At 45.0% G+C, this 25,656-nt stretch overlaps 1 protein-coding gene across 2 annotated transcripts in view; it reads right to left on the bottom strand.

Annotated features, from left to right (window-relative positions):
• The window catches only part of FLYWCH1 (FLYWCH-type zinc finger 1), a 34,583-nt gene extending 14,422 nt beyond the window's left edge, over positions 1 to 20,161 (bottom strand). For both annotated transcript variants that reach the window (XM_080677691.1, XM_080677692.1), the window contains exons 1-3: positions 19,826 to 20,161; positions 17,360 to 17,476; positions 317 to 417 (exon numbers count right to left, since the gene is read on the bottom strand). The gene's annotated coding sequence lies outside the window, so the exon portion shown is untranslated. The remainder of the gene's footprint in view (positions 1 to 316; positions 418 to 17,359; positions 17,477 to 19,825) is intronic.
• Between the last annotated feature and the right edge of the window lie 5,495 nt (positions 20,162 to 25,656).

Below are 25,656 nucleotides of genomic sequence, written 5' to 3'. Positions count from 1 at the left end.
CGGCAGAGCTGGGAGGCTAGCTGAGGAAGATCTGGAGCCCACCCCACATGGCGCCTGGCATACCTTGTCCAGGATAACAGTCACTGGTGTTCCTGAGCACCAAGCATCAGAGACAAGCACTGGGGACATGAGCTCAGGTCACTGACCTTCCCAGAGTTCCCAGCGCCCTTTCACCCTGACACTCTGCAGACCAGAGTTCCTGGCCCTGAGAGGCGTGACTCTCTGGACTCACAACTAGATCCTGTGCCTACCCCAGGCGGGAGGCCTGGGGCCACCCAGCGCTCAGGAGATGCCAGGGCCCCATGAAGGCAGTGACCTTGTGCTTGAGCTGGTGCTGGCGCTGCCTCAGCGGGGCGGGGACAGGCTGTGAAGCTGTCCAGAGGATCCGTGGTCACTGAGGGCTCCTTGGCTTCTGGCCTGGAGAAGCAGAAAGAATGGACTATGGGGACCAGGGTGTCCTGGAGACCTGGGTAGGGACATCAGTGTGGGGTGGTCTTTCTGTCTTCTTGGGGGACTGGGGTGGTGGGCACATTGTGGGTCTTCCCCATTTCTCAGTCCAGAAACAAGACTGCTGCCTCGCCTCACATTTCGGCTTCCCCACTGTGAGCTGTCATCCCCATCCCAAGTTCTGTGGTTCCAATTCCTCCTGGTTCCCCTTTCCTACTAGGAAGTTCCCTGGGCTGGTGCCCTCATTTAGCTCCCCAAGCCCTGGTCAACCCAAGTGCGGGGGCCCAGAGTCCCTGCATTCCCCAGGGCTTCCCTCAAAGCCCCTGTGCTCCATGCTTGCCCAGCCTCGGGCAGCAGCAAAGCCCGGTCCGGATGGGCGAGACCCAGGAAAATAAATCCTCCAGGTACCAGGACATCTGGTAGGAGTCCCTGCCTAACCTCCTGCGTCATTCCTCACCCCATCCCCTCTCCTCGGTCCAGCTCCTCCCAGACAAGCCAATCTCTGGTTCTCCCATGTGGGCCTTTTCCGCCCTGTCCATCCCGCCCCACAAAGCGCTGGAGGCGGGGTAGGGGGTGGTGGTGGGGGGGGGGGGGGGGGACGGGGACCCGGGGAACACGGCCAGGCAGCAACAAGCCACCGCACCCGCACCTCCCTGGGCAGGGCAGCTCTGGGCAGGAAAGGGTAGCAGTTGAGGCCCCGCCTACAGACCGCCCGCTGCGTATGATTGGCTCCGCCGCGAGTCCCTCCACCCGTAGTCCGCCCCTATGGCTCCCAAACTCCCCAGTCTCTGAACGGTCCCTGAACGAAAGTGGCAGGTCCCCAACGCCAAGTCCTCCCTGTGCCCCGTGAGCTGCCCGCGCTCCTGCCTTCCCTATGGCCTCCACCGACAGGATGAAAAAGCGCAGAGAAGCTGGCCCTCCCTTTCACAGAAGGCCTTTCAGACACTCAGGCCACCCAAATTGGTGCGGTCACTGACCAGCTAGCATGCACATTCCTACAGGACTGGGCAGTCGGTCGTGAAGGCCGCAGGGACCCACCCACACCAACTGCCTTGGCCTCAGAGGATCAGACGCCGAAGCCCGGCCTCCTCCAGGTCAGCTTTGTGGACATGACCAACAAAGACCAACGAGGGTCAGCATGGCAAAGACCCCACGTTCCCATGGAACTGTGTGCGTTGTCATGAGCCTGAGTCAGGAGACACTGCAATCCTCTCAACTCAAACTGCGGTTTAAATTCAGGACCTTGTGTCTCAAAGGAAATGGAAAACAAAAGACCTTGAACTATGGCTGACCATCAGCTGTGGAAAAGCCTCAGTGGACTAGAATTTAATTTGATTGATAGGTAGTTCCTATTCTCAACCATTAAAGGCCCTTAAATTGTAGACTGTTTAATGACCACAAATTCTCCTGTAAAGTTATGCAGGCCCTTTGCACTGTGGTCTTGAATCTGGACTGGCCTCCAGCCCAGATTGATCCTCGCTGTGTAACTTGAGTGTGCCAGGAACTCACTGTGGGGGGTGGAAAGCCTTGCCCTCCTGGGACATGGCCCTGAGGCAAATGGGGAAGGAAGCTGTATGAGAGGCCACATGCAGGGGACAGGGGCACTGCCAGGAATGGAGGAAGACCATCTTGCACTGTTCAGCCTAGCCCACCCTCCAGCTGGGTATAGTCACATGAAGGTGCCTGAGAAAACCAGTAGAGACCCAGCCCAGCCACTCCATGATTCAGAATTTTACAGTTTTATCTGTTACCTGATCAACAATAAACTACTGTTATTTAAGCTAGTAAGATCAGAGATCATTTATTACACAGCAGTTCTTGGCAAGTGACTGAACCTCATGGATTTTAGCTTTTTGATGAATGGAATAATACTAATGGTTCTGAAATATCTAACATCAAAGTGCTTTTGAACTCCAGGTGCCATGCTACACAAATGTTAAATCCCTCAGATGACTGCATTAAAAGGCTGGTAATCCAGTGAAAGGAACAAAAATATTAAGTAAAAAGGATAGCAAATGAGAATTACATATTGAAAAAGTCTAACATGAAATAAGCCAGTCAAAAAAGGAAAATATTATATGATTCCACTTACTAGTATATGATGTAGCTAGAGTGATCAAAGTTTATAGAGACAGAAAATAAAATGCTGATCTGCTATCTGTGGTGGAATCCTCGCCAATATGCAGATTTTTGTGAAAATCCTAACTGGTAAGACCATCACTTTCGAGGTTGAACCCTTGGATACAACAGAAAATGTAAGGCCAAGAACTAGGATGAGGAAGGAATTCCTCCTGGTCAGCAAAGACTGATCTTTGCTGGCAAGCAACTGGAAGATGGACGTTCATTGTCTGACTACAACATTCAAAGAGTCCACTCTTCACCTTGTATTGAAACTTTGTGGTGCTGCTTAGAAAAGGAAGAAGTCTTACGCCACCCCCAAGAAGAATAAGTGTAAGAAAAAGCAGGTTAAGCTGGCTGCCCTGAAATACACAGTGGACAAGAATGGCAAAATCAGACGCTTTTGCTAGGAGTTTTTATGACAGACACTTTGACAGACATTATTGTGGCAAATGTTGTCTGACTTATTGCTTCAACAAACCAGAAGATAAATAATTATATTTGGGTAAATTAAATACATAAACTAAAGAGAGAGAGAGAGAAAGAGAAAGTCAAATGGTGGTTGACAGGGGGTGGGGGATAGGGGATGGGAGTGTTGTGTAATGGATACTGGATGATGTTTGGGATGATAAAAAGATGGATGGTGGTTATGACTGCACAACATTGTGAAACTACTTAATGCCACTGAATTGGACACTTTAAAATGATTTAAGTTGTAGTTTTTTTGTGTGTATATTTTACCACACACGCCAAAAAAATAAATAAATCTGTAACAAATTATATGTAGTAATGCCCCATTTACCTAATATCTGATTGAATAAAGGTATCCCTCCATGACTCAGAATTTTACTTTATCTGTTTCACAATTTATCCATTTGGGATAGATATCTTCACAAGCTCTTATCACTCCTCACTTTCTGGATAAAGAGGGTACACATATTTTATCCTGATTTAGAAAATGAAGTGTCTCCATCCATTTCCTTGGGCACATCTCCCTCCCCGCCAGGAGGCCCTTTCTCCACCATTCATGTTCTGCTCTCTCTGGTCACCAAATCTCTGTGTCTCTGCTGTTTCTTTGCATTTGGATGATCAAGGTTTTCAGGGCTCCTGTGTCCTAAAACAAAACCCCCTCCTTAAAACATTAATCAAAATTAATGATTTAATTTTGCAAGAACAGCCATATATCCCTTCCTTTTCACCCTGGTCATCTGGCAGCTAGCTGCCCCTTAACTCTGCAGACACCATTCTCCTCTTTGGTCACCATGTAGGATCAGCACTGGCTCGTTCCATCCATAAACCATGTTCTCCCTCTGAAACACTTGCTCATGTGGTCTATCTGTACGATGGAATTTATTCAGCAATAAAGGAATACAGTTCTGACACATATTACAATGTGGATGAACCTTAAAAACATGATGCTTCGTGAAAAAAGCCATACACAAAAGGTCACATATTGTGTGATTCATTCATATGAAATGTCCAGAAAAGGCAAATCCATAGAGACAGAAAGCAGATTAGTGGTTTCATAGAACATAGGGGAGGAATCAGGGAGTGACGCTAAGGAGTGTGGGGGTTCTTTTGTGGGTAATGAAAATGTAAAATGGATTGTAGTGATGGTTGTACTCCACACCACTGTGAATACACTCAAAACATTGAATTGTACACTTTAGATGGGGGAACTGTATGGTATATAAATCATATCCAAATAAAGTTGTTAAAAAAAAAATCCTTATAGGTATGACTCAGGTCCCCAGAGTCACTTGAATAAAAACCAGTTTTATACATCATAAACAAATTTCTCACACCTGGGCTTGGTTTCTTCATCAAAGGAGAGGGGCAGTATGAATTATGTATTGAGATATTTTGTATGTTGCTAATATCTGAACAAAATAGTAGTAAATCACCCATAATCCTGCCACTCGAATGCACAGCTATTTATACTCTTGTATTTGTACCTTTAACACTTTATTTTCTGTTGCACACACATTGTGTTCTACATGTAGTTTGCTATTTTACTTCACATTAGGGTAGGAAGTCCCCACCTGCAGACCAGATGGAGTCCTAAAGTATTATGTAACCTAGGCCCATAACAGTTATGAAAACAAAATCTAAATCCTCAACAATATTCTAGAAAACCACAAGATGGCAATGTTACCTCTTAAAAATGAAAGTACTATACGCCATTCTTGATAAAAATTAGATGCCTGGCACAGCGTTTCCAAAACAAGAATTTGGGAGTTTCAACGTGTTACAAAAATAATTCAAGAATTTCTAAAATGTTTTTTATTTACAAAACTTATTAGTTAGAAAGCAAAAATCCAATTAATAAGTTCAACAAAAATTATTTTTTCCAAGCTAAGGTGTTTTTTTTTTTTTTAAAAAGACCACAGTATTATTTGGACAATGATATTACATCTAGCTTTTAATCCACTTTTCTTCCATCTCTTCTTGACTCCAGTCATATTTTTTATTTATTGACTAATTTTAGTTTATTTACTCATAACTTAAAAAAACACCTTAAATAACTGGAAAAATATCTCAAAATGTTAAAAGTAGTAAGAATAGCAATGTATTTTTCCTTACATTTCAAAATTGTTTGCAATGTACATGAACTCCTTTTACAGTGGAAAAATATTAAATGCTCTAAAGATAAGCTGTATTTCCTTGCTTAGTAATTTTTTTCTATAACTCACAGGGAACATTCCTATGTCATACAAGAAAATAAAGACTGCCCAGCCAATGTGGCTCAGTGGTTGAGCATCGACCTATGAACCAGGAGGTCACAGTTCAATTTCCAGGCAGGACACATGCCTGGGCTGCGGGCTCGAACTCCAGTGTGGGACATGCAGGAGGCAGCTAATCAATGATTCTCTCTCATCATTGATGTTTCTATCTCTCTCTCCCTCTCCCTTCCTCTCTGAAATTAACAAAAATGTACATTTTTAAAATAAATAAATAAGTAAAATAGAGGTCTTAAAAGTGGCAGTGGAGTAAGTGGAAGCTATACTGACACTCCTAGGACCAAACTGGAAATACAACTAAAATACAGAAAAACCACCCTGAAAAATCAACTGAAGACTAGCTGGAGAGAACCCTGATAACCAAGGACGTAAGGTGGAAACCTGCACAGAAACTGGTATCAAGTGCAGAGATGCAAAAGGGCTGGCCAGGCTTCCACAGACAGCAACTGAAGGTCCAGAGGGATATCTCAGCTGTGGGGGGTTCCCATTGAGAACTCTGGGGTCTAAACCCCAAGCTGGGCTTCCCAGCCCAGAGCACCAGAACTGAGAAAGGTGCCCACAGAACATCTGGTTGTGAAAAGCAGCAGGGTTGCTGCCCACCATCCAGAGATGGCTGAAAATGCAGGCACCCCCTTAAAGGGCCAATGCACAAAATTTCGTGTGCAGCCACTCACCTTGGGCTTTGGCAGAGGAGGGTAGAGTGGACTGGAGCTGTGTGAGGAGAGTCCAGGTTGGGGGTTCTGGGGCTGGAGCTTATAAGGCAGCCACCCCAGTTTCTTGTGCTGAGTCATTCCCTCATGTTGCAGAGGACATCTTTCTCCATGGACCTTTGCTACCCAGGCAGTTTTTGCCTGGGGGGGAGGCAGTTGCCCCACCCTGTTGGAAGATCTCTTGCCCCACCCTTCGATCAATAGCCTGAGGCTAATCAAACTTAGGCAGAGGCCTAAGACTGCAGGCAGAGGCAGATCTCTGGAAGCTTTGAGTCTTTGCCTGATCTCCTTCTGGGCCCAGGGCCAGGAAAAGCAGACCCTGGTGCACATCTTGGTCCTTTCCAAAGACAACCAGACCCAGCAGAGTAAGCCACAAGCTGTGGATTGCTGATAGCTCCAAACAGGTGATTCAGGGCCAGTCAGAAACAGCATCTGACATTGTCCTGCACTAGAGATGAGGAGTCGTAACAGATATACCTAATACATAAACACAAACACAAACAGGCAGCCAAAATGGGGAGAAAAAAACAAACCCCAAATGAAACAAGAGAATTCTCCAGAAGAAGAGCTAAACAAAATGGAGATAAGAAATTTATCAGATATAGAGTTCAGAATAATGATGGAAAATATGCCCAAAAGCATGAGAAAAGATATAGTAACTATGAAAAAAGACAAGTTGGAAATAAAAAATGACACAGCACTAACAAAGAACACATTGGAGTCCTAGCTGGTTTGGCTCGGTGGATAGAGCATCGGCCTGCAGATTGAAGGGTCCCAGGTTTGATTACGGTCAAGGGCACATTCCCGGGTTGTGGGCTCATCCCCAGTGGGGGGTGTGCAGGAAGCAGCCAATCAATGATTCTCTCTCATCATTGATGTTTCTCTCTCTCCCTCTTCCTCTCTGAAATCAATAAAAATATTTTTTTTTTTTAAAAAAAGAACACATTGGAAGGAATGCACAGCAAATTAGGAGAAGCCGAGGATCAGATCAGTGAATTAGAAGACAGGGTAGAAAAAAATTACTCAATCAGAGAAACCAAAAAGAAAAAACAATGAAGAAATAGGAGGATAGCTTAAGGGAGCTGTAGGACAACATGAAACGTAACAATATTCGCATAATGAGAATGCCAGAAGGGGAACAAAGTGAGCAAGGGATAGAGAACATGTTTGAAGAAATAATGGCAGAAAAGTTCCCTAACCTGGTGAAGGAAAAAATCACACAAGTTCAATGAGGCACAGAGAGTCCCAAGCAAGAAGAACCCAAACAGCCCTAGCCAATTTGGCTCAGTGGATAGAGCACTGGCCTGCGGACTGAAGGGTCTCAAGTTTGATTCCGGTCAAGGGCACATGCTGGGGATGCAGGCTTTATCTCCAGTAGGGGGTGTGCAAGAGGCAGTCAATCAATGATTCTCTCTCATCATTGATGTTTCTATCTCTCTCTCTCCCTCTCCCTTCCTCTCTGAAAGCAATAAAAATATATATTTAAAAAAAAAGAAGAACCCAAACAGGCCCATGCCCAGATACATTATAATTAAAATGCCAAAAATTAGACAAAGAGAGAATATTAAAGGCAGCAAGAGAAAAGCAATTTGTTACCTACAAAGGAGCTCCCATAAGGCTGTCAGCTGATTTCTCATCAGAAACCCTACAGGCCAGAAGGGAATGTCATGAGGTATTCAAAGTAATGAAAAGCAAGGATCTAAAACCAAGATTACTAACAGTTTATCACCACCAAACCAGCACTTCAAGAAATGCTAAAGGGACTGCTGTAATGAGAAAAAACAGGAAGAGAGAGAAACATGGACATACAGAATTAAAATGGTAATAAAGCCCTGGCTGGTTTGGCTCAGTGGATAGAGCATCAGCCTGTGGAATGAAGGGTCCCAGGTTCAATTCCGGCAAAGGGCACATGCCTGGGTTGTGGGCTCGATCCCCAGTAGGGGGTGTACGGGAGGCAGCCAGTCAATTATTCTCTCTCATCATTGATGTTTCTATCTCTCTCTCTCCCTCTCCCTTCCTCTCTGAAATCAATAAAAGAAATATACAAAAATAAAAATAAAATAAATTGAATAAAGTGGCAATAAATAAGTACCTATTAATAATAACCTTAATCGTAAATGGATTAAATGCTCCAATCAAAAGACATAGGGTAGCTGAATGAATACAAAAACATGACTCAATTATATGCTGTCTACAAGAGATCCACCTCAAAACAAAAGACTTACAAAGGATGAGAGTGAAAGGATGTAAAAAAATTTCCCATGTAAATGGAAACCAAAAAAAGCTGTGGTAGCTATACTCAGATCTGACAAAATAGACGTCAAAATGAAGGCCATCACAAGAGACAACAAAGGCCACTAAAAGGATCAATAATACTAAAGGGATCAATCCAACAAGAGGATATAACCCTGGTAAACATATATGAAACCAATATAGGAGCAACTAAATATATAAAAAAAAACTTCTAGAGGACCTGAAGGGAAAGATAGACAACAATACACTCATAGTAGGGGACTTTAACACCCCGCTGACGTCACTGGATAGATATTCCAGAGAAAAAAATAACAATGTGTGAATCTAATTTACACATTGGATTAGATGGATATTTAATTGATATTTATAGAACATTTCACCACAAAGCTGTAGAATATACCTATTTCTCTAGTGCACATGAGTCATTCTCAAAGATAGACCACATGTTAGGACACAAAACAAGTCTCTCCAAGTTCAAGAAGATTGAAATCATATCAAGCATCTTCTCAGATCACAGTGGAATGAAATTAGAAATCAACTACAGTAAAAGCACTCAAAAACATTCAAACACATGGAGGCTAAATAGCATGTTATTAAACAATGAATAGGTTACCAATGAACTCAAGAAATAAATAAAAAACTTCCTGGAAACAAGTGAAAATGAACACACACAGCCCAAAATCTCTGGGACACAGCAAAAGCAGTCCTGAGAGGGAAGTTTATAGCACTACAGGTATACCTCAAAAAATAAGAAAAATTAATGAACTATTTAACCCTATAACTTAAAGAATTAGAAAGAGAAAAATAAGAAAAACCCAGAGTAAGTAGAAGGAAGGAAATAATAAAGATTAGAGCAGAAATAAATGACATAGAGACTAAAAACAAATCAATGAAACCAAAAGCTGATTCTTTGAAAAGATAAACAAGATTGATGAACCATTAGCCAGACTCATCCAGAAACAAAGAGAGAGGACCCAAATAAATAAAATCAGACTACAAAAATGGAGAAGTAATCACTGACACCACAGAAATACAAAGGATTTAAGAAAATACTATGAACAACTAACTATATGCCAACAGCTGGACAACATGGATGAAATGAACGAATTCCTAGAAAAATACAATCTCCCAAAACTGAATCAGGGACAGGAGAAACCAAGATGGCGGCATAGGTAAACACCTAAACTGCTGCCTCCCACAACAATTTCAAAACTACAACTAAAAGACAAAATGGACATCATCCAGAACCACAGGAAGGCTGGCTGAGTGGAAATTCTACAACTAGAAGGAAAGAGAAAAGCACACTGAGACTCAGAGGAGCTGCAGGAGGCAGAGGTACTGAGACGCACACGCAGAGAGGACTAGCAACTGAGTGCGTGGCTGGCTTTCTCAAGCGAGGGGGAGACAAAAGCTCCTGACTGCACTGAACTCCAGTTCCGGGCGAGTCTCTGGGGACCCAGACTCATTCGGGGAGAAACTGGACTATCTGGCAGCGGGTGGAACTCGAGGGCGGCTTTCTCTCAGAGGTGCTTGCAGCGGTTACCACGGGACACTGAGACACAGGGGCCTATTAGGGCAGGGCTGACGGGAAACCAATGCTGTCTGCACTGCCCTGAGACTCCGCCCCATCCAAGCTGAGCACAGAGGCTTTTGCAAGTCTTCTCCCATAAGGGTGTCTCCAGCACAGAAGTTCTCCCAGCGTAGACACAGCTGATGCTCACAGCCAATTGGCCTGGAAGTCAATTCCTCCCAGTGATACCAACAACAATCAAGGCTTAACTACAACAAGACTGTGCACACAGCCCACAAAGGGGTGCACCAAGAGTGTCCACCTCAGGTAACTGGGGAGGCTGAGCCACTGGGCCCTATAGGACACCTAGCACACAAAGCCACTCTATCAACTCAAGGAAGCAGCCAAAATGCGGAGACAAAGAAACAGGTCACAAATTTAAGAAATGGAGGAAAGCAAATGACTGGATATAGAGTTCAAAACCACGTTTAAAGGTTTTTCAAGAGGCTGATAAACTTCGCGAGACCCTCGAGGATATGAAAAAGGACCAACTAGAAATTAAGCATACACTTACTGAAATAAAAAATATTATACAGATATCTAACAGCAGACTAGAGGATCACAAGAATCAAGTAAAAAATTTGAAATACAAAGAAGCAAAAAACACTCAACCGGAAAAGCAAAAAGAAAAAAGAATCCAAAAATATGAAGATAGTGTAAGGAACCTCTGGGACAACTTCAAGCATACCAACACCAGAATTATGGGGGTGCCAGAAGAGAGAGAGCAAGATACTGAAAACCTATTTGAAGAAATAATGACCGAAAACTTCCCCCACCTGGTGAAAGAAATAGACTTACAAGTCCAGGAAGCGCACAGAACCCCAAACAAAAGGAATCCAAAGAGGACCACACCAAGACACATCATAATTAAAATGCCAAGAGCAAAAGACAAAGAGAGAATATTAAAAGCAGCAAGAGAAAAACAGTTAATTACCTACAAGGGAGCACCCATATGACTGTCAGTTGATTTCTCAACAGAAACTATGCAGGCCAGACGGGAGTGGCAAGAAATTTTCAAAGTGATGAATAGCAAGAACCTACAACCAAGATTACTCTACCCAGCAAAGCTATCATTCAGAATGGAAGGGCAGATAAAGAGCTTCACAGATAAGAAAAAGCTAAAGGAGTTCATCACCACCAAGCCAGTATTATATGAAATGCTGAAAGGTATTCTTTAAGAAGAGGAAGAAGAAGAAAAAGGTAAAGATAAAAATTCTGAACAACACAGTGACAACAAATACATATCTATCAACAAGTGAATCTAAAAATCAAGTGGAAAAAAATAGGGTGAACAGAATAAACTGGTTAATATAATAGAATCAGGGGCATAGAAAGGGAGTGGACTGACAATTCTTGGGGGGAAGAGGGTATGGGGAGAGACTGTACAAAAATTGAACACCTATGGATGAGGACAGTGGGGGCGGGGTAAGGGCATGGGGTGGGGTGGGAACCGGGTGGAGGGGAGCTATGCGGAGAAAAAAGAGGAACAACTGTAATAATCTGAACAATAAAGACTTATTTTATTTTATTTTATTTTTTTAATACATTTTATTAATTTTTTACAGAGAGGAAGGGAGAGGGATAGAGAGTTAGAAACATCGATAAGAGAGAAACAACGATCAGCTGCCTCTTGCACACCCCCCTCTGGGGATGTGCCCACAACCAAGGTACATGCCCTTGACCGGAATCGAACCTGGGACCCTTCAGTCTGCAGGGCGACGCTCTATCCACTGAGCCAAACTGGTCAGGGCAATAAAGACTTATTTAAAAAAAAAAACTGAATCAGGAAGAATCAGAAAACCTGAATAGGCTAATAACAACTGATGAAATGGAAGCAGTAATAATAATAAATTTTAAAAAAACCTCCCAGCAAACAAAAGCCATGGTCAGGACAGCTTCACAAGGGAGTTTTACCAAACATTCAAAGAAAAACACCTATACTCTTCAAACTATTCCAAAAAATCCAAAAGGAAGACACACTTCCAAGCTTTTTTTATGAGGCCAGCATTATCCTAATTCCAAAACCAGATAAAAACACCACAAAGCCCTAGCCTGTTTGGCTCAGTGGATAGAGTGGTGGCCTGTGGACTGAAGGGTCCTGGGTTCAATTCTAGTCAAGGGCACAAGCCCAGGTTGTAGGCTCAATCCCTGGTAGGGGGCGGGCAGGAGGCGGCTGATCAATGATTCTTTCTCATCATTGTTGTTTCTATCTCTCTCTCCCTCTCCCTTCCTCTCTGAAATAAAAAAATATATATATTTTTAAAAAACCACACATTACAAAGAAAGAGAATTAAAGGCCAATATCTCTGATGAACATAGATGCTAAAATCCTCAGCAAAATATTAGCAAATCGGATCCAGCGATATATTAAAAAATCATACACCATTACCAAGGGGGATTTATTCCAGGGATGCAAGGCTGGTACAATATTCGCAAATCAATAAATGTGATACATCACTTAAACAAACTGAAAGAAAAATCACATGATCATATCATTAGATGCAGAAAAAGCATTAGACAAAATCCAGCACCCATTTTTTATAAAAACTTGCAGCAAAGTGGAAATGGAGGGATCATATCTCAACATGATAAAGGCTATATATGACAAACCTGCAGCGAACAACATACTCAATGGGCAAAAACTAAAACCATTTTCCCTAAGAACAGGAACAAGACAAGGATGTCTACTTTCACAACTCTTTTTTTTTTTTTTAAATATATTTTATTGATTTTTTACAGAGAGGAAGGAAGAGGGATAGAGAGTTAGAAACATCGATGAGAGAGAAACATCGATCAGCTGCCTCTTGCACACCTCCTACTGGGGATGTGCCCGCAACCAAGTTACGTGCCCTTGACCGGAATCGAACCTGGGACCTTTCAGTCCGCAGGCCGACGCTCTATCCACTGAGCCAAACCGGTTTTGGCTACTTTCACAACTCTTAGTCAATATAGTACTGGAAGTCCTAGCCACAGTGCTCAGATAAGAAGAAGAAATAAAAGGCATCCAAATTGGATGTAAAGGGGGAAGTAAAACTGTCATTATTCGCAGATGACATGATATTGTATATAGAAAATCCTAAAGACTCCACCAAAAAAGTACTAGATTTAGTAAAGGAATTCAGCAATGTAGCAGGATAGAAAATTAACACCCAGAAATCGATGGCATTTTTATACACCAATAATGAAGTCTCATAAAAAGAAACTAAACAAACAATCCCATTTACCAATGTAATAAAAAAATTAAGATACTTAGAAATAAACTTAACCAAGGAGATAAAAGACTTGTACTTGGAAAACTACAGGACGTTGAAAAAAGAGATAGAGGAAGATATAAACAAATGTAAGAATATACCGTGTTTGTGGACTGGTAGAATTAACATCATTAAAATGTCCATACTACCCAAGGCAATCTACAGATTCAGTGCAATCCCTATTAAAATACCAACAGCATATTTCACAGATCTAGAACAAATACTCCAAAAATTTATATGGAACCAAAAAAAGACCCCTAATAGCCACAGCAATCTTGAGAAAGAAGAACAAAGTTGGAGGGATCACAATACCAGATATCAAGTTACACTACAAAGCCACTGATACTGGCACAAGACCAGGCATATAAATCAATGGAAAAGAACAGAGACCCCAGAAATTGACCCTTAATATTTGACAAAGGAGGCAAGAACATACAATGGAGTCAAGACAGTCTCTTCAATAAATGGTGTTGGAAAAATTGGACAGATACATACCAAAAAAAAGAAAAGAAACTAGACCACCAACTTACACCATACACAAGAATAAACTAAAAATGGATAAAAGACTTAAATGTACATTGTGAAACCATAAAAATCCTAGAAGAAACCATAGGCAGCAAAGTCTCAGACATCTCTCGTAGAACATCTCCTAGGGCAATGGAAACTAAGGAGAAAATAAACACCTGGGACTACATCAAAATAAAAAGCTTCTGAACAACAAAACGAAAAGGGAGCCCATTGTATAGGAGAACATATTTGGCAATGATACATCTGATAAAGGTTTAATATCCAAAATATGTAAGAAACTTATACTACTTAACAAAAGGAAGACAAACAATCCAATTAAAAAATGGACAGCTCTAGCTGGTTTGGCTCAGTGGATAGAGCATCAATCTGTGAACTGAAGGGTCCCAGGTTCCATTCTGGTCAAGGGCACATCACATGCCTGGGTTGTGGGCTCGATCTTCAGTAGGGAGCATGCATCATCTCATCATTGATGTTTCTATATCACTCTCCCTCTCCCTCTCTGAATTCAATAAAAAAATATATATGTATTTTAAAAAAATGGGCAAAAGACCTAAATAGACACTTCAAAGTGGACAGATAGATAGCCAAGAGACATATGGAAAAATGCTCAAAGTCGCTGATCATCAGAGAGATGCAAATTAAAATGACAATGAGGTATCACCTCACACCTGTCAGAATGGCTACCATCAACAAATGACAAGTGCTGGCAAGGATGTGGAGAAAAGGGAACCCTAGTACACTGCTGGTGGGAATGCAGACTGGTGCAGCCACTGTGGAAAACAGTATGGAGTTTTCTGAAAAAATCACTGCCATTTGATCCAGTGATCCCACTTCTAGGAATATATCCTAAGAAACCCGAAACACCAATCAGAAAGAATGTATGCACCTCTATGTTTATAGCAGTGCAATTTATAATAGCTAAGATCTGGAAACAGCCCAAATGCCCATCAGTAGATGAGTGGATAAAAAAGCTGTGGTACATTTACATTGCAGTAGTGAAAAAAAAAAAAAAAAAAAAAAAAAAGGATCTCTTATCCTTTGAGACAGCATGGAGGGACCTGGAAAGTATTATGCTAAGCAAAATAAGCCAGTCAGAGAAAGACAAGTATCACATGATCTCACTCATATGTGGCATCTAATGAACAAAATAAACTGAGGAACAAAATAGATCCAGAGACATAGAAGCATAGAACAGACTGTGGAATCTCAGAGGGAAGAAGGGGGAGGGTGGGAGGGTGGGAAGAGATCAACCAAAGAACTTGTATGCATACATGCATAACCCATGGACACAGACAATAAGGTGGTGAAGGCCTGGGGTGGTGGCAGGCTAGAAGGGGTCAATGGAGGAAAAAGGGGGACATATGTAATACTTTCAACAATAAAGATTTAATTTTTTAAAAATGAAATAGAAAGAGAACATCCACATAATGAAGCTAAGTATAGTTTACATACTACTTTTAATTATTTGTATGTGTAATTCTTGTCTCCATAAGAATTACTCAGGGCTCTTGATAAAAGTGCAGGTGGTCAGTGTGGCTCAGTTGTTTGGAGCATCTTCCCATACACCAAAAGGTCCCAGGTTCAATTCCTGGTCCAGGCACATACCCAGGTTGTGGATTCAATCCCAGGTTGGAAGAGTGCAGGAGGCAACTACCTGATGTTTCTCTCTCTCTCCCCCTCCTCTCTCAAAAAGAAAAAAAAAAATGCAGGTGCCTAGATTCCACACCCAAAATTTTGGAGAGGGGTTCAAGAATCTGGATTTTTTTTTTTTAAATATATTTTATTGATTTTTTACAGAGCGGAAGGGAGAGGAGGGATAGAGAGTTAGAAACATCGATGAGAGAGAAACATCGATCAGCTGCCTCTTGCACGCCCCCCACTGGGGACGTGCCCGCAACCAAGGTACATGCCCTTGACCGGAATCGAACCTGGACCCTTGAGTCCGCAAGCCGACGCTCTATCCACTGAGCCAAACCGGTTTTGGCAAGAATCTGGATTTTTAACAAGAATCTGTAGACTGTGCTTTCAGATACAATGGAATAGATGCCCTTGAGAAGTAAGTGGTCTACAATTAAGTGACCAACTTAAGAAAGACCTGAGGTTTTCTTTCTGCCAGGCACCACAGGAAATGTTTTACATATATTATCTCATTTAAATCTGTCACACTGGCCCAGCCAGTGTGGCTCAGTGGTTGAGTGTCAACCCATGAACCAAGAGATCAGTGCTTTGATTCCCAGTCAGGGCACATGCCCAGGTTGCGGGCTCAATTCCCCAGTGGGAGGTATGCAGGCAGCAGCCAATCAATGTTTCTCTCATCAATTTTTCTCTCTCTAACCCTCTCCCTTCCTCTCTCTCTAAAATCAATTAAAAAAAACATAAAAAAATATGTCATACTTTACAGGTTTCCACATTAATGTGTTAAATAAAATTATTAATATCTGTTTACTTTATATCAATGGGAGAGCCATGATTTCATCTTTTTAAAAAATGGATCTTTTAACAATCTAACAAGTTTCAAATACTTTGGGGTATTGTGAGGACCTTAAGAGGAGAGGAACTTGAGCAAATTTATAAGTAGTTCAGGTAAAATCTGGTGGGGAGAGCTTCCTGGGAATGGCTTCCATACCTCAGGAGAGCAAATACCAGATTTTTAAAAATTCAATCTGAGATCCCTTATGAAGATTTCCAGCAAAGCAAACTCAAGAAAGCCTATATGGTAAATTAACACACTTACTGCACCTAGGCAAATAATCAAGCCAAAGTTAATGAGACCAGCCTTATTTCATTATCAAAATATCTTTCATTGAGATTATGAGACTGTAGGGAAAATTTGTTCTTCAGTGGAAAACTATGCATTGTCTAGAACACACCCTGCCAGGTTATATAAATCTAGCCTTTCAGTACCTTTGAGCTATTTTTACAACTCTATACATTATAGAGAATAATGAGAACTAGGAACTGATAGTCTATAGACAATAACTCCCCTCTCTCCACGTAAATAAATATGGACATGTAAATGATTCTTCCGACTGTGGAAGAAAACAGTTTTGCCTCCATCTGCACATTCATTTCAATATTCCTGAAGTGTAATCTTCTAGAATCTTCCTTGGGTTCTCTTGCAAACTGGCTGTAAGATCTTACTGGTTCCTTGATTCAGGAGTTGAGTAAAAGCTTTCACATGTGTTCATTTCATATCTGTATGGAATTATGAGTTTTATTTCCTTTGTTTTGGTCTAAGGCTCTGCTTTTTAGATTGCCCTGGTCATTGGTCTTAATATCTTTGGGTTCCAGTCAGCAATTTAAAAAATTACATCGGCTATACCAATCTCTACTGCATGTAATAAAAATGAGCATTATCATATAAAACTTTTATTGTTATACATATGTATATTTATCCTAGTGGACTCACATTTTTTTACTTTGGATAGTCATTGTGTTGAGGTAAATACTTGCGCCCTAATGTTTTTAAGTCAGGCAGATGTAAATGGAAAGTTCAAGAGCTTCACAATTTATGGTTGGTCACTCTCTTATCCTCTCTCCCCTTCCCCCAAAACCGAGGTACAGAGCAGTTTGAGGGCAGTATTCAGACTGCCTGCTTTGATAATGCTGTCCCACTGGTGGTTACAAAGGCCTCAGGGTAAACCCAACACCTAGGAGACATCCCTGAGTCCAAGCCCTAATCAGTAAGGTCTTGAAAGGCAGAGCCTGGCTCAGCAGCTGATGGTGGATCAACAGAATTACCTTCATACAAGAGAGTGACAACCACCATCCTCAGGTGCCAACACCCAGGTCCTCGGCACTGGCTTGCTGGGTGGGAGACCTGGGGCAAATCCCATCAATTCTCTGAGCTGGTTTCTCCTGTGAAACAGGAAAAGTGGCAGATGAGATAGTGTACGTCAAATTCTTCTATAAACTGTAAACCACTGCACAAGAACAAGGAATTCTTTGTACAGGCCCCAATAGGGGTCCTGAAGAGTAGAAAGGGAAGAGAGAATGATGTTTGAAAAAGCTCCTGGATGAGCCTTGGCAAGGTAGCTCAGTTGGTTAGAGCAGTGGTCAGCAAACTGCGGCTCACGAGCCACATGCGGCTCTTTGGCTCCTTGAGTGTGGCTCTTCCACAAAATACCACGGCGTGGGCAAGTCTACTTTGAAGAAGTGGTGTTAGAAGAAGTTTAAGTTTAAAAAATTTGGCTCTTGCCAAAACCGGTTTGGCTCAGTGGATAGAGCCTCGGCCTGCGGACTGAAGGGTCCCGGGTTCGATTCCGGTCAAGGGCATGTACCTGGGTTGCGGGCATGTCCCCAGTGGGGGATGGGCGGGGGGCAGCTGATCGATGTTTCTCTCTCATCGATGTTTCTAGCTCTCTATCCCTCTCCCTTCCTCTCTGTAAAATATCAATAAAATATATTTTAAAAAAATTTGGCTCTCAAAAGAAATTTCAATCATTGTACTGTTGATATTCGGCTCTGTTGACCAATGAGTTTGCCGACCACTGGGTTAGAGCATCATCCTGATAGGCCAAGGTTTTGAGTTTGATCCCAGGTCAGGGCACATACAAGAATCAACCAGTGAATGCATAGTGGGACAACAAATTGATGCTTCTCTCTCTTTCCTTTCCTCTCTCTAAAACCAACTGTTTTAAAAAGCTGCTGGGTGATTCCAATTGCTGTCCTTCCACCTTCCCCTACTAATGAGCTATGTAGGTTACAGGTGACACTGGCTGGCCCAAGAACCCTCCTATGACTATATGCACCACTCTCGGTGTATATAGGCATTATTCTCGGGAGAGCTTAAAGGTGGCAGTGATCAAGATTAAGAACTGCTATTCTAAGGCAGGGCTTCTCAAGCTCAGCACCATTGGTATTTTGCACCAGATAATTCTTTGTTGTGGGAGCTGTCCTGTGCAATGAAGGATATTTAACAAGCATCCAGGCCTCTGCCTGCTAGATGCCAGGAGCACCTCCCAAGTCCCGACAACCAGCATTGTAAATGTCCCCTGGGAACCACTGCTCCAAAGCAACTTAGAGATGCCTTATAGAAAGAGAGATTACAGCCAACGTACTCCCTACCCCCAGCCCCCATCAGAAACTTAGCTACTTTTACTCCTTCCTTACCAGGCCTAACGAGTCCTCAAATCTCATTCTCTCTACACCGGAGCCTGCCACCTTCCATGCCTTCTCAGGACTCAATCCCCACCATTGCCCTAATGGTCTTCCCCTCTAGCTCCCGGTCCTTCCAATTCTCCCTACACAATGCAGTGCTGACTGGTTAATCTTCCTAAAGTTCAACTTTAATCATTCCTCTCAACAATAAAAATCATCTGTCTCTGTTATAATAGCTCCACAATCTAGCACCAACCTCGCACACTATCTCTTCCCCCGTCTGACTAAGGGCTTTTGGAAGAGGAACAAGAGAAACCTGATTGAATCAAGCCAGAAAATCCAAACCAAGTCCTGGAAATGGTTTTGGCCTTGAGAACCAGAAATGTCAAAATAATATGGTTACACGTGATTCTCTAATTATTGGAGCTCAGCATCCTCCAAAGGCCAGGAGTGACTAACAGAAGTGAAAGACCGATGGTTAAGACAAGCATTTTGAACTATGGTCACACGGATTAGGTCCTGAAATCAATTTCATGGGTTAGCAATAGTTTTCTGGAATGGAAAGAATAGAACAGAATAGAACGGAATGGAATGTGAAGTCAGGGTAATATCTCCCTTTAAAGTAATCTTTCATTAGTCTACATCTACAGGCACAGGGTCTGCATGTAAAATATATTTCTCAGTGTTAGTTGAAAAGAAGTTGAAAGCCACAGTGGACAATCTACATAACCAAAAGTGGAAGGAGGGATGCAACAACAGCAAAAGTGCAAGGTCACTCACTGGTACCTCCAGAGCCGCAAAGATGGGTGCCAGGATGGAGGCAGTGTGCGGTGGGGTGGACACCGTCGGGGGAGACGGGCAAATGTGGGGCTCCCTGATTTGGGGTGTCATGGCTCAGTCCCAGGGTGGGGTGTGTTGGGGAAGGAGGGACGAGGAGTCAAGAGGCGAATCCCGGGCGAAGGACAAGGAGGCGGCCTAAGCGCCGTACCCAAAGCCTGGGGACCCCCCCCCTCCTCCCAGCAGCAGCAACCCTTGGGACCGCCGGGAGAGGCGCGTCCGCGCCATGGGACCGGGGACCCTCCCCGACCCGCTGGTACCCGTCCTCACCGGGCACCGGCCGGGTGGCGACGGCAGCGGGGCCCTCTTTCTCCGGGACCGAGCCGCGGCAGGTCCTTTGGCCTCGGCCGCTGCAGTCACGGCGTCCACCTTGCGGCCCAGGCCCCTCAGGCCAGCGCAACACGAGCTCCGGATCCCCGCCCCTACATGCCCTCTCGGGGGCGAGCCCGCGCCCGCGCGCCGTCCCACGGGTGGTGGGGAGCGCGCGTCACCTGTCGGGGGGCGGCGGGGGGAGCCGGCCTCGGAGAACGCCTAAGCGAGCTCCTGGGGAGCCCGTGCGGCAGAGCCCATTGGGGCAGAAGAATTCCGCTTCTCCGGGTCTTCCGTGCGCTGCACGGAGCTGGCAGCCCAACCAATCGGCACGGGAGGCGGGGCCAGGGCTCGCGAAAGAGGCGGGGAAAGCCCAGGATTGGGTGGCGACGTTCGGGCGGAGCCTCAGTAGGACTTGTGGCTCCGACTGGGGGTCCTGAGCCCGCAGGTCTCAGACTAGTGGGTGCGGGGATTAATTGGGAACCCCGGACCTCCCCCGGGACTTGACTTCGCGCTTACAAAGGGGGAGCAGAAGGAAGTTTCTTATGCTCCTCAATGAAATCTTCAAATGACCCCGCCCCAAGCTGGGCCAATTTGAGATTCAAAATGAATAATAATAATGGATTATATCCTTGAATAAAGTAAGAATCTATGAGTCAATACCGATGTAAATAAGTAAATGGGGGAGAAGAAAAGTTCTTTCTTATAGTAGGTAGCCAACTAAAATATATATTATAAGCTTATTTTACATGTGATTGCCTACATAATTTATTTTCCTATTGGACATTTCGTTTCTAAATCTATATAAATATTGCTGCTGTGGCTGGCATCATTCCTAACATTTGGGGAATCTGGTGAGGAATGCATGGGAATCCTTTGTACATTTCTTGAAATTTTTCTCTAGGTGTGGAATTATGTCAAAATAAAACGTCAGACAAACAAAAATAACCACCCCTTCGACATTCCGGGGAGGAAAGCACCTATTCCGCATTGGTCCCTCTCTCGCCCATCGGTCCAGCTTTGGCCCTGTGGTCCCGACCTTGTCCATCCGTCCAGGGGTCTCCCTTCGCACAGCCACTGGGCACTTTTGTCATTCTCCGACCACCCTGTGCTGTGGGGACCGGGATTGGCCCGGAGTGGGGAGCTGCGGGGTCTCGGCACTGCTTTCCTGGGCACCTGGCGAGTGGCAGCAGGGGCGGCCCCAGACTCGAAGCTCCTGCAAGTCGTCCCAACGTGCCTCACCTCCCCTCCTGCTCGGTGTCCCGGACCCTCGTTCACCCCAACCCTTCCCAGCCCCTTGGGACCCCTCCCTCCCTCTGCTCCCCTACGCCCGCCAGGGCCCCCAGTCTTCTAGCAGCGCGTCCTCGGCCTCGGAGTTTGCAGAGTGAAGACGCTGCTTCTCTCTAGGAAATTACACGCTCTTCAGACACCCTTTCCCTCCGCCTCGCTCCCGTCGCTCGGAAGCAGCTGCTGGAAGCGCCCCCTGGCTGCCGGCAGGTGGAGGTCCAGGGCCCATGGGGCCCTCCAACCCTGGGTCTCCTGCCCGCCACTGGTTTCCATATTCTCCGCAACCTCCGCGTACTCTATGGCGTCTCTGTCTCCCCCGTGTTCTCCCGCACCCTTTCCAACCCTCGACATTTTCAGTCCTCTGCCTCCCGCCCACACCTCCAGGTCTTCATCTCACACCTGTGCTCCGCCCAACTCCGATCTCTGCCCTCCACCTGTCGTTCGCGCCTTGTACCCCTCCACACCACGCACCTCGCTGTCCGCCCCACTCCCTGTTCTCCACATCCGGCACCTCCGAGACCACTATCCACAAAGCTCTCCTCCTTGGAGACGTTGAGCTTCTGTTATGGGGGCGGGGCAGGAAGCAGTAGATATAACCACTGAGTTAATGCTCTGTCTCAGAAGTAGTACGTGCTTATTGAATGTAAACTGTAAATGAAAGATAAATTTTAAATTAAAAAAAATTTTAAATTGCTATGGGGGAAATATAAAACGGGAAGGAGGGGTGGCTGCAATTTGTGCTAGACTTTAGGTCGGAAAATGACAAAGAGTTAGGATTTCGCTCGCATTCTCCCGGTATTGGGCCACCTGCCGGGCAATCGCCCACCCCCTCCCCCTGCAGAAGGCACCTTAGAGCCGCTGCCCGATCCTCAAGGTGCAGGTGTGCGTCTTGGGTCCGTAGGATAGACTGAGACTGCAGAAGAACATTGGTCCTCCCGGCCCGGGTATTGGGGAGGCGCCTGGATCTCCGCTGAGTCAGCGCGCCCTCCTGGCCTCCCTCCCGCTCCCCCCACTCCGGGCTGCCTGCAAAGTCGCGGCGGATGGGTAACCTGGGGTCCCATGGCAGCTCTGGAAAGCAACCAAGGGAAATACAACCCCGAGGAGAAAACACGCATAAGTTGTGCACACAAGTGGAGGGTGCTATTATTTCCGTTTTTCTAATCCTCACCCGAGAAAAAAATTGATATATGTCTAAAATTTAGCCCTAGCCGGTTATGCTCAATGAGTAGAGCTTGGGCCTGCGGACCAAACCAAAGGATCCCGGGTTCGATTCTGGTTATGGACGAAAGGGGCCATATGCTAACCTGACTAGTTCAGGGAAGGCCTGCATGGCGGTTGTGTAAACTCAAGGCCTAAAATAACCAAGAAGGATGGTCTGAAAATTAAATATTTAACTACAAGCAGGTTATGGTGGGTAGTCATGTCCTAGGCAGTGTTTTCCCTGACAAAGATCCTTTGCTGAGCCTTTTGTCTTTTTGCATCTAAAATAACATACCTGTGAAATGTCTGGGTAACTTCCCTTTTTCCGGACCCCTCAGGGCATAACAAATGGCACTCCCTCTTTGTTATTATCATGTTAATCCTCAACTGTTAACTATGTTAACTATCCTGTATCCATCTATGTAAAAGAAGCGTATGTCCCTCATTTCACTTTTTATCCTATCCCAGAGGTTCCTCTGCTTTGCTTTCTCCCACCTCCCTAATCTATCACCAATGGATTTCATGTAACTTACTTACGTATTTTCCTTTTGATGGTAATTTATAAAAATGAGGTATGAACTTCCCATTCTTGGGAGCATATCCCAATCTGTTGAGATTTTTCCTGGCAATTGTCGACAGATTGGCTCAAATAAACTCACAAAATTCTTTACAGGTTTGAATGGTTTCTATGTTAACACGGTCAAAGGCCCGTCCGAGCCCGTGCAGGAGGCAACCCATGGATGTGTTTCTCTCACATTGATGTTTCTCTCTGTCTTTCCCTCTCCTTTCCCTCTCTCTAAAAGTCAATGGAAAAATATCCTTGGGTGAGGATTTAAAAAATATATATATAGATAGATAGATAGATATATGATATATAGATAGATATCTATAGATAGATATATAGATATAGACAGAGAAGAAGGGAGACAGAAATATCCCTGTAAGAAACATCCATCGGTTGCCTCCCATATGACCAGAATGGGTCACTTTTCCCTGACCCTTCTCCTTGGATTACCCTCCTGGTAGGTGGCACTATCATCCCTCAGCTGGGAAGGCTGGTACTCTCCCCCTCATGCCCTGTCCCCCAAGCAAGACAACCTATCAGGGCCTCCTCAATGGCTTTCCAGCCCCCACTTTGGACCCTACCAGTCCATCCTCATGGCCCTGGGGGGAGTTTTGTGTAATGATGCTGACCATGTCCCTCCTCTTCATGAATTCGTCCCCGACCTCCCAACCTGTGATGAATCTGAAACCCCCACTGTGGCATCCAGGCCCTGAGCCACCCACATCTGCTCACCATTCCTGCCTATTGGTCTTCCTGCCCGGCTCCATCTGCGCCCTGGGCTCAACTCTCCCACCGACTATCCTCACTCTTCAACTCCCTCTAGGGGCTTCTCAGGCTGCCCTCTGTGAGCCCATGGAGCCAGGCCCCTGTCAGACACCATGGGCAGCCCTTTGCCCCAGCTTTCATGGACTTACCAGTCAGGAAGTTCCGTGTTCCTGTCTAGCCCTGGGAGGCCAGCGCTGTGACTTGTTTATCACTAGATCCCAGGCACCCTGTCCTGGACAGACTTTAAGGTCTTCAAGAAGTGAAGGAGCCAGAAAGTGGCAGGAGAGAGAGGAAAGGGGGTAGAAATGAGGGTGAGCCTAGGTGAGTTATACCAGGTCCCCTAAACTGCTCCTTTAGCTTTTACACTAGTATACGAACTTGAAATGTTTCAAACTAAAGAAAATCTTGACACTGCTGGCCCTAGTGTGTGTTCCTGGCTTGGCTCAGCAGAGGCTTCCTGACCCACGGTACTGAACACCTTCCAGGCAGATGACGGCCACTCAGGAGGGAGATGGGCCTTTGCTGTGCCCTCAAACAGCCTCCAGGGGCCTCCAAGTCAGCCAGGCCCCTCACTGGGGACATGAGTACCCACTCAGCCTGCAGCTCCCTGACAGCAGCAGGAGGGGTCAATAATGCCACACTGAAGTTCGGGGAGTGGGCAGGCTGGGTCATTCCTCTCTCACCCGCCCAGGCTGGGACTGCCTGGACACCAGGCTGAGTGGTATGAAGTCACACTTCGCCTGCGCCCTCTCCTCACCTCCTCTTCTTCACTCCTGCTTTCTGGGTGGCACTCCACCATCACACGTTAGATCCTGAGCAACTCCTCCTACGTTCTTACCATCAGACAAAACCTGCCCCCTAAAGGATGACTCAGAATGGAGGAAAGGAGGAATTGGTGGGTAAGGGGAACCTATTTAAATCTAGAATTAAGACAAAAGAACATCTCAAATTATGGTTGCAGAATATAAATGTTACAGACAAACATGCTGTAAAAATAAAATAGCGAAATGGAGAGCTGGCAAGGAAAACGTGCTGAGTAACTAGCTCTCCTAAGATGGTGTCACTAGCTATTGATTACATTTAGAAAATGGTGTTTTAAAACATAAGGCCTCTAAACTATATTTTACAAATACTAGTAAGCCCAGCCGGCGTAGCTCAGTGATTGAGCGTCGACCTATGAACCAGGAGGTCACGATTGGATTCCCAGTCAGGGCACATGCCCGAGTTGCAGGCTCAATCTCCAGTGTGGGGGCGTGCAGGAGACAGCCAATCAATGATTCTCTCATCATTGATGTTCCTATCTCTCTCTCCCTTCCTCTCTGAAATCAATAAAAATATATTTTTCTAAAAAACAAGCCATTTTCTTGTGCCCAGTGGCAGTTTTCAAATAATGAGGGCCATTTGTGGTGAAGCAACTGAGGCTGGGGGCCTCTAGGGGACCCTGACTTCTGGTTGGAGAACTGTGGAGTTCCTCTACTTCCTCCTCCAGCAGTGGCAGCACCCAGGGGCTAGGGAGGGGTACAGGCTCCTGGTCATCTCTCTCAGCCCCCAACCCACCTAGAAGGAAGAACCCTGGGCTGCAGTGATGGCAGAGCCCCTGTGCAAGGGGCTATCAGTCCCATGGGACTGCCTGGAGGAGGTGAACCTCCTGAGGCTCCAGAAAGGGGACAGGCCCTGGAGGGAGTCAGGGACGTGGCTGGATCAGCTTCCTAGGGGGTCAGGGCTGGAGGTCCCACTGCCCCTTTCAGACCAAGGCAGAAGGAAGGGAACCTCAGAGACCCACCTAGTCTCTTGGCCAGGGGCTAGATTTCCAGATCGAAGGAGCCCTGGGGTGTGAGAGTCTGGGGGATGGAGGCCCTCGAGAGCCCCCCTGAGTCTGAAAGATAGCCCAGTCCAGGCAACCCTGGGGAAGGACCATGTGAGGGCTGGTGGGGTTGGAGTTGGGCCTCAAAGAACCCAGAATCCTGGAATTTTT

Source organism: Plecotus auritus (assembly GCF_963455305.1).
Source record: "Plecotus auritus genome assembly, chromosome: 7".
NCBI lineage: Eukaryota > Metazoa > Chordata > Mammalia > Chiroptera > Vespertilionidae > Plecotus > Plecotus auritus.
Note: the sequence above shows the minus strand (reverse complement) of the source record. Positions and strands in the feature narration are given on the sequence as shown.